The sequence below is a fragment of the Acromyrmex echinatior genome, chromosome 8 (genome assembly GCF_024713525.1).
Source record: "Acromyrmex echinatior isolate Ae372 chromosome 8, ASM2471352v2, whole genome shotgun sequence".
Classification (NCBI taxonomy): Eukaryota; Metazoa; Arthropoda; class Insecta; order Hymenoptera; family Formicidae; genus Acromyrmex; species Acromyrmex echinatior.
This window is the reverse complement of record NC_141859.1, coordinates 13392382-13402923: the sequence shown is the minus strand read 5'-3', so window position 1 is coordinate 13402923 and position 10542 is coordinate 13392382. Positions and strand designations below refer to the sequence as shown.

At 39.5% G+C, this 10542-nt stretch overlaps 1 pseudogene across 1 annotated transcript; it reads left to right on the top strand.

Moving 5' to 3' along the window:
• The first annotated feature begins 2042 nt into the window (after nt 1-2042).
• On the top strand, nt 2043-3782 carry LOC105143674 (uncharacterized; annotated as a pseudogene). The gene is made up of 2 exons (XR_015545898.1): nt 2043-2760; nt 3116-3782. The product of XR_015545898.1 is annotated as an uncharacterized LOC105143674 (transcript).
• The last annotated feature ends 6760 nt before the right edge of the window (nt 3783-10542 follow it).

The following is a 10542-nucleotide window of genomic DNA, read 5'->3' as shown; positions in this document are numbered from 1 at the left end:
ACAATTGCAAACATTAATATCTCGATTATTATTACGAATATCACTAAATGATAAAAGATTTTTATGTTTATTTCGATCCCATCTATTTTCCTGTGGGCGATTAGAGAAGTCTCGCGAGATACCATGTATATATATATATATATTAGGTGTTGGAATTAATTCGTAGCGTTTTTAATGAAAGAATGTTATTTATTTCACATGAGCATTAAAAAATACATTAATGAAAGTACTTCCCATCACTTGTAAAACGCTACGAATTAATTCCAACACCTAATATATATATATGTGCGTGCGTGCGTATGTATTATTTCTTGTTGAAGCTTTACTTATAAGCATTTTACAAAATCAGAAACAAAAATCTTATATAAAAAAAATTAACATTTGCAATTAAAAAAGTAATTAAATATTATTAAGATAAATGTAAGAAAAAAGAACTAAATTAATAATGTAATATAATTATATAAAATAAATTTAAAAACTGTATAGCTAATGTCACGAATTTACCGTTGTATCTGTAGAAAGTTTGTTATTGATCGCAACAATAAGACAGAACTATACTTTGCAGCAATTTAATTTTAATTCTATTACTCGTAATTCATTTGGATGGAGTACGAGTAGCAAGAAAGCAAAAAATTACAATTAAGGAATTAAGGCCAATTACAATTAAAGAAATGTTGTTTATGAATTATTAATTCGCCATAATATTATAGTTTCAAATTTGGGCAAATACGGTCCAAATACATGTAACGATAAACCGATTTCAGTAGAATACAATGAACATTTCTGGTCGCATTTGTAAGCTTTATTATTAATATTATTTCTATGTCTTTATTTTCTTATATTTTTATTTCTTAACATCACACCTCACATGTCTTCGAAAAATAGGAACTATTAAAAAGGAATTATTAAAAAATGTTAACCTATCAAACTATGAACTACTAATTATTAAATAAACTTAAAATAATGGCTCAATAATAATAAATAAACATAAATTAACAATAAGGGTTATGAGTCAAATTCTAATATATTTAAATTATCAAATAGACGTTTTTACCTTTTTATCAGGCCATCTTCAGTGTTTACAATGTTTGAAATTGAAAGCAAAAGTTCGGTAACTGTTGAATACAATTATAAAATTATAAGTACGCTGATGTAAAAGATAGTCATGATAAAAAGGTCGAAATATCTGTTTGATAATTTAAATATATTAGAATTTGGCTCGTAGCTCTTATTGTTAATTTGTTTATTTATCAACTATATTAATTATTAAATTGTTAATCCTAACTTCGTAAAAAATCCATCAGCTAGATTATAATTAAAAAAGGACTGAAAAATAGAAATTTCAAGCTTCAAAATACTTTTTAAACCATTTCGTTTTAACCATTTAAAATTTATTTAAAATTTATCTATTTTTCAAAGGTGTATGAAATAACGCTTTAATTTTCGTGCGTATATTATTTCCATATGTGTATTATTATACTATATTATAATAATAATATACATATTTAAAGCAAAAAATGCATCATTAATTCCCTTTTGCTCTTCTTTTTACTTTCTTCCTTTCTTTCCCTTTTCCATCTTTTGTCTTTTCCTTTCTCTGAATATTAGTGGAAATACATTTATATTAATCCTTATATTAATCCTTAATTATATTAATCCTTACTAAAATGTTACCCTCTAAAATAATAAATTTTTATTCGAGTTACTTTTTAACAATTTTTTAATTTATTTTATAGTTGATATTGAATTTCTTAAATTAAAAAAGTTATTTAAGGGGGGAAACCACAGTAAAAGTTTGAAAAAAATCGAAAAAATGTTTTTTCGCTTATAAGGTGCTTTAGGGTCTTAAGAATAACATACCAAAAGATGGAGTGCCGCAAAAATTTCGGAATACCCAAATTTTCCATTCTGCGGCAACGCCTCTCAGGTATGCTCCGAGCGCCTTTTGTGATTCCGGCGCGCGCTGTAATTTATGAGTACGGGAGCAGGTATAATGGCAGTCGATGGAGAAGGAACTTCCCTCCGAAAAGTCTATAGTACTTAAGAATGCCTATAGGTATCACCGTATGTAATATACATTCAAAGAACACATGTGTAACGTTAGTAAACCGAATGTCAATTGTTGAAACGGACGCTTTTTCGCTTCGCTTCGCCTCGTGTATACGTTCCATAATATTCGAATAATAGTGATAATAAGCAGTGATTATTACAGTGAAAACTACGAGTAACCATCCCTAACACGACGATTGGAGAAAATTCATGGTGCTCGTGACAAAGGGCGAAATCTTCTAACACTTTGGCTACCTATACGCACAAATCACCAATGTCTGATATAGTTTATGAAGCAATTAAGCCAGTTTACGAACAACTCACTACGGATGATCTTCTCACTCGCTGCATCGGGGGTTTCACTCAAAACAGCAATGAGAGCTTCAACTCGACAGTGTGGGCGATGGCTCCGAAAACTATGAATTCCGGCAAAATAATCATCGACATTGCTACGAACATCGCTTCGTGTGTTTTTAATGACGGATTAATATCAATTTTACATATAATCCAGGTCATGGGCATGAAAATTGGCCCAAAAAGTCACGAACTATGCATGGACTTGGATGAGAAACGCATACAGAAAGCGGAATGATCTTTGAGTGAGGGCGCAAAACAGGCCCGCATCGATCTGAAAACAATTCGAAAGGCCAAACAAGAGCAGGAGATAGATGAAGAAGGCCAATTGTATGGCGCAGGCATCGCAGATTAGAGGTATATAAAAATATTATATGATTTTACAGTACTTAAAACTTTAAACGCGTTTTTCTCGAAACCACTTTTTTTAAACTGAGCGGACACATAACTCGAATAAATCTTTACCGATCGGTTTCAAATTTTGACAGTATATTCAGAATATCTTTCTCTATGGAAGTGGGGGCGTAGGGTTGTTTTTTTTATATTACATGGTTTTTTTTATCAACAATTTTATGGCGTTTTTTTTGTTAAATTTGCAAATTTTCCTTAAAACGTGCACCATTTTGCGAAAAATTAATATATCGAAAAAATCCTACGTACTTTCATAGCTATTGATATATAGAACCTAAAAAACTGTCATTTTTTGTTCCAGGTCAAAAATTAAGGACTCTAGATGTCCGCCCATGGTTCTTCCTTCAAAAATAGGCGCCATCGGACAAGTGCGGCACAGCCGCCATTTTGTACCAAAAATGTATGAAAAAATTCTTATTTGTACTTCATTTATAATATTATAATGCTTATTTTACAAATTTTTGATTGATCATTTCATTGAGCAAAAAAAAATTCCCGAAAATATACTTACTTTTTCGTGCTCTACTGTGGTTTCCCCCCTTAAATAACATATAAATATTTATGCGTTTGTTATATCTCATAGTATTGGAAGCTTACATTAAAACCAATTTTATTATGATACATAATAACAAATTGGATAAATTAATCGGATGTAGCTCAGATGGAATACAAACTTCTAGTTCATATAATTAATTTTAATGAAGATGAATATTTTTAACTTGGAATCAATAAAGGCAATAAAATTGAATTAATTAGCGTTATTCAAACAATGGGTATAATGTATTATAGTTATAAAATATTTTTAATCTGTTACTTAGTTAACAAGATATTAATTACTAAAAATTGGCGAATATTATATCGTATTTTTAAAAATTAATGTTTTATGAAAGATGTTATTTTTATATTATACTTTTACAATTACTTTAGCATATCTACACATGCATGATTTAAAAAATATTTGTAAATTAATGGTCATATGTCGATAAAAGTCTGTTATTAAAAAGGGAATGAACACTAAATAAGAGAAAAATATAAGAAGATTCAACATAAAAAGTGAATTAAATAAAATTGAAATAATGATAGTTTTTCCAATAATAATAATAATAATGAGTTTTTCAGTTTTTATTCGGTACCCTTATCATTTACGGCATCTAGTCACATCGCCTGATAAAGAATCGATCAATCGAAATGTCGATTGTTAAGCGACGCATGCGTCGCGCGTAATCGATTCAGTACACTCAGATCATCATGATCACTCTGATTGTCTCGTCGACAGCACGTGTCTCGCGCTAAATAATTTTTTATCGCACCGTTGAGATCCTTTCCGCATCTACTGTGAAACACGTTTGCCCGCATTTGAGGTCTGTTTAAATAAAGTTTGGAAAGCAGGGAAAATCTCATTTTTCTCGACTAAGTGCTCTCGAAGCAATCATACGCGGGAACGCTTGGAACGGTGATCGTATGGCCGTGCCACAAATTCATCCTGCACGCAGCAAGATCGCCAACATTTCTTTGATCCTTCGAGCCTGTCAAGTATTTGGCCTCAGTGAAGCGGCGAGCAGCAATTTGACAGTCAGACAAGGTTACCTCATCAAGATGAGACAAGCGTCGCAGTAGCAGCAATCAGTGCAAGTGTCGTACCAGCGGCAGCACGCAACTCAACAAAAACAGCCGCAAGGCCCGCATCTAAGCATTAGAGACGCAGCCCGGCTCATATTACGTCATATCCTGACGCAGTATCAACGTTTTGCGAGCGGAATCCTGTCGACAGTGGAAAATAAGGCCCGATCCGGACGACGTGCAACGGAAACCATCCCTCAACGGCGCAGTATCTGCGAGAGGAACGTCAACAATGACTGGAGGCATCCAGCATCTGTTTCGCATCCTTTTTTAGGATTAATTGCGTGAGTAACAAGGTGAGGAAGATCATTGTCTCCGTTGCCGACCAAGTTCCCTTCGCTGCGTCCATTGCGTACGTGCGTTCGTAGTTGCATTCAAGATAGTCGATCAATCAGAAGCGACGATACTTAAGCGACAGCGCGCGACCATAAAGACATCATGTACGCGTATCAGAACTTATGTAAAGTCAATATAGTCGCCATTAATCCGTCAATAGTGGCTCATCTCGAAGAGCGGAAGGCAAAACTCGAGCACTATTGGGGGGAGTATAACGAGGTACAATCGCGTCTAGAATTATTAGACGAGGCCGATGGCTGATCGAAATGGTTTCGAAGAAGTTATCCATTTTCTATGCGTTATCCGCCAAGATCCGCGAGCTCATTTCCCCTTCGCCGACATTGCGAACGTCCATCTTTTCTCCATCCTCTTCAAGTGTTCGTGATTCAGATCATGGTACGCATATTCGGTTGCCTAAATTAAATTTACCAACATTTTCCGGCAAATATGATGTTGGTTCCCATTTTTCGATATTCAACTCGGTTATCCATTCCAACACTTCGCTCTCAAATACGCAAAGGTTTCAATATCTACGGACGTCACTCACCGGCGATGCAAACGCTGTAATCAGTTTATTAGAATTGTCGGACATTAATTACGACGTCGCGTGGTCAATTCTCAGGGACCGATATGACAACAAGCGCGTGATTGTTCAAACTCACGTCAAAGCTATAATACCATAGATTTGCTGGCTATGGCAAAGGAAAATTCAATCGATCTCAGAAGAATCTCTGACGGCGCCGCGAAACATTTGCACGTCCTTCAAGCATTGAAGTGTCCCACGACATTGGGACGATATACTCGTCCTCATTCTAACCTCTAAACTTGACTTACTCACGTTACACGAGTGGAAAACTTCCTTAACGGACAACGAGCTGCCTTAAACTGCCTTGAGCTGTTAGATTTTATCGCTCATCGATATCAGGTGCTCGAGACTACCACGAAAGCCAGCCCCACTTCCGCAAAGAAAGTCGAGGCAAAATCATAGCCAAAGCGGTCATTGTCGTGTGTGGCTACCGTTAAACCCAAATGTCACTTCTGTCAAGATGATCACGTCATTTATTATTGCAAAAACTTCGTGGTACTTCCGGTATCGCAAAGGGCTGCGGAAATTCGCAGTCGCAAACTCTGCGTTAATTGCTTGCGCTCCTCTTCTCATGCATCAAGTAAATGCACCTCTGGTCAATGCAAGATCTGCCAGGCAAAGCACAATACGCTGCTTCATATGTCCTCAGCTGCGGATCCATCGACTAACAATACGATAAGGAAATTGCATCTAAGGAAATTCCTCCCCCCTCCGTCGTAACGACTCATGCTTCAGGATCATTTAATAGTGGACAAGTCATGCTTTCGACTGCGGTTGTGTTCGTCTGCGACAGCGACGACTCGCGCAGGGCGTGCCGAGCTTTGTTAGATTGCGGATCGCAAGCGAACTTCGTATCCAAGAAATTTATGGAAGCGCTCAGTTTAGAAACGCGCCCATTAAATGTCTCGATTTCGGGAGTCAACGGCACGGTGATCTCGTCCAGTCAGAATTCAACTACAATCGTGACTCAACTCGTATACCGCGGCTATCGAATGCATCAACTTACTGATCAAGTTACTGATAAGATTTCCGGTCTCTTTGGGGCGGGACAAATTTGATCTTCCGCGCAACATTCATTTGACTGACCCGCGATTTCACATATCGTCGGATATCAATCTGCTGATCGGAGCGGAATTGTTTTGGAATTTGATATGCGTTGGTCAAGTCTTCCGACAAGCACTCAACTCTCCAGAAAACACGACTGGGCTGGATTTTGGCGGGTCGTTTGGGCAGCACCGTACCGACCGCCTCAAGGGTTCACTCGTTTCACGCGTCCGTAACCAATGAATTACACGAACATGTCAGTCGTGCCTGGCAAATGGACGATATATCTGCGCATTCGGACAATTACACAATGGAGGAAGGTATTTGCGAGCATCACTTTTTAGACAGCGTGCCTCAAAATTTTCAGGGTAGATATACGGTCAAGCTTCCGATCAGAGAGCAAATGTTAAATAACATTGGCGATTCGCGTGAAGCAGCTCTCAAGCGATTGCGGGGCATCGAAAAGCGCTTCAAGCGCAATCCTATGCTTAAAATTCAATTCGCGGCGTTTCTTGACAAATATTTATCGCGGACATATGCGACGGCTAGAGCCACCTATTGCGAAAGAACCAATATCATTTTATCTCCCCCACTATTGCATCTTCAAAATGGTCGAGCAAACATCGAAAATCCGTGTCGTATTCGATGCATCTTGCCACAGCAGTTCCGGCGTATCGTTAAACGACGCGCTTCTAGTGGGACCGACTGTTCAACAAGATTTGATCTCAATTTTGATGCGTTTCCGTTTTTTCGCTTATGTCATCACCACTGACATCATAAAAATGTATCGGCAGATTTTAGTGCATCCGTCCCAGATGCGCCTGCAGAGAATTCTCTGGCGACGATCTATCTACTAATGTCGATACGTATGAATTCACTACCGTCACTTATGGCATAGCTTCTGCGTCACAGTTTCTGGCCACCAGGTGCCTTAAGCATTTGGCTGAGCAGCACGCTCATCAGTTCACTCGCGGTTCAACATGCTTTCTTCGGGATTTTTATGTCGATGACATGCTCACCGGGGCGGATACAGTCGACGAATTAAAACTAATTCGCGATGAAACTATTCAACTGTTAAAATTAGGAGCATTCGAGTTAAGCAAATGGGTCTCGAACTGCCCTGAATTATTGGAAATAGACAATCATGACCGTGTGCCAGTCATTATCAGAGATAATACTGCAGATTTGTGGATTCTGGACATGCAGTGGAATCAGTGTCAGGATACATTCCAGTACATTTTTCTGCAAACTTAAGATAGAAGCCCACGTTGTGTCAAAACGGGTGATACTTTCCGAGGTCGCTAAATTATTCGATCTTTGGGCCTTCTGGGTCCGATCATTGTGATCGCAAAACTCATCCTGCAAGATTTGTGACAATTGGCCATCCAATGAGACGAATCTGTTCCTCAGGACATCCACACTCGCTGGATCGCTTTCAGATCACAGATGGGTGATCTGAATCAACTAAAAATTTCTCGATGCGTAAACTCAATGTCCATCAATCAATCGTGGAAGTACACGGATTTTGTGACGCCAGCCAGCGCGCGTTCGGAGCTTGCATATACCTTCGCACCAAGATCGGTCTTAACGACCATCACTCTGAGTTACTGTGCTCAAGATCTTGTGTCGCGCCGCTCAAAACCGTCTCGTTACCGATTAGAGCTATCAGCCGCCTTGCTATTGGTGCACTTAATCAACAAGGTCAGAGAGTCATTGGAACTCTCGAAATGCCCGACTTATCTTTGGTCGGACTCGACGATCGCGTTAAACTAGATAACCTTCCCCTCGCGACGATGGTCAGTTTTTGTGGCAAATAGGACGAAATTCAGCGCCTAACAGAAATCAAATACTGGCGTCATGTCGCATCCTCCGACAACCCTGCCGATATATTGTCGCAAGGGCTAATCCTGGCGACGTGATCAATCCTGAGAGGTGGTGGAATGGCCCTGAATTTCTAAAATGGGATGAAAAACACTGGCCGCCCAGTGTCTTCACACGTTTGGACAACAATCTTCCCGAACAAAGGAAAATCCGCGTAGCCGTTTCCATTTCCCATCCTTGCATCGTCGACTTGCTAAATAAGTATTCCAATTTAAATAAAATATGTCGCATCATAGCGTATTGTTTGTGATTATCAAAGGCGCATCGGGAGCACGCGGTATCTGATTTCGTGTCCTCCGTTGAAATACCTATCACTTTAAATTGTATTTGCAGAACGATGCAACAGTGAGCGTTCTATCGCGAGTATCAAGCGCTAGTTAAAAACGAAATTATAAACGCTTCTAGTAATATCTTATCGCTATCTCCCTTCTTAGATGAAAGCGGACTAATGCGAGTTGGTGGGAGGTTGAAAAATTCAAATCTCGCGTTCAATGCGTGCCATCCAATTCTCCTGCCACGCAAACACATATTAACTCAGCGTATTATAGAGTGCGAACACATACAAATTTGCACGCGGGTCTGCAAGCTACGATGGCTCGTGCGCCAACACTTTTGGCCGCTATCATTGCGCTCCACCGTGCGTGGAATAATACAAAAATGTATTACTTGTTTTAGGACTAAACCTAATCAATCTGATTACCTTAATGGGCTCATTACCAGCCAGTCGAGTTAGCATCTCTATACCTTTCTCTCGCTGCGGTGTAGACTATGCCGGGCCGCTCTTGTTACGTGAAGGAAAACGTCGAAAAGCGCGGAATCACAAGTCGTACGTTTCGCTTTTTGTGTGCTTCGCCACGAAGGCGGTCCACCTAGAGTTAGTAAGTGACCTTAGTCTGAAGCATTTATTGCCGCGATTCATTTCTCGTAGGGGTAGACCCACGCATATGTATTCGGATAACCTTCGTGGGCGCTCATAAGTAAATTCAAAAACGATATATATAATGATCAACAAGTTCAGTCCGAGATTAAGGATTTTCTGCGCGAGTTGGAAATTTCATGGAGCTTCATTCCGCCTAATGCACCCCATTTTGGAGGTTTGTGGGAGGCAGCCGTGAAATCTGTCCAATATCATATGACTCGGATCGTGGGCAAGGCTCATTTGATCTTTGAGGAAATGCAAATGACCCTCTGTGAAATAGAGGCGATCCTCAATTCGCGTCCCCTCTTACTGTTAAGCGCCGACCCTAACGACCTAGCGTATCTAAGTCCGGGACGTTTCTTGGTTGGCACGACTTTGAATGGTCTTTCTAGTGTTGACTTGAGCGACGTCAACGAAAATAGGCTGCTGCGGTGGCAAGCCCATACGCGTAGAGTAAACCCGGTAGCATTTTTGGCCCAGGTGGAGTAATGAGTATCTTCACTCTCTACAAGCACGAACTAAATGAATGGCTAATAACAAGGAAATTCAGCTGTCAATTAATCAACTTGTGCTCATAAAGCAGCCGAACCTAGCCCCACTTCAGTGGGCAATGGGGCGGAGATTCATCCCGGTCCCGACGGCATCGCGCGCACCGCAACTATGAAGACTGCCAAGGGTTCCTACGTGAGGCTCTAAGCTATCAATATTACCAATCGAAACTTAGTCTATATGTTATTAAGCATTTAGATTTAAGTGTCTTCAACTGTTACCTTTTAAGTATATCAGGCTTACCTTCAGTATACCAAGCTTCTCTTTATCGTTGAATAATTTATTATATTGTTTTTCAGTTTGCGTATTTAGATGTCAAGTTTGTTGATTTTCAATGCAATGACGGCATGTTCGGTACCCTTATCGTTTATGGCGTCTAGTCACATCGCCCGATAAAGAATCGATCAATCCACGAGATGTTAAGCGACACATGCGTCGCGCGTAATCGATCCGGTACACTCAGATCATGATGGCCGCTCTGATTGTTTCGTCGACAGCACGTGTCTCGCCTCGCGCTGAATAGTTTTTTATCGCGCTACTGCACCGTTGAGATCCTTTCCGCATCTACTGTGAAACACGTTCGCCCGCATTTGAGGTCTGTTTAAATAAAGTTTGGAAAGCAGGGAACATCTCATTTTTCTCGACCAAGTGCTCTCAAAGCAATCATACCGCGGGAACGCTTGGAACAGTGATCGCATGGCTGTGCCACCACAAATTCATCCTGCACGCAGCAAGATCGCCAACAGTTTTTCTTTCATATATTATTATATATAAAAGTACCATGAAAGTAATA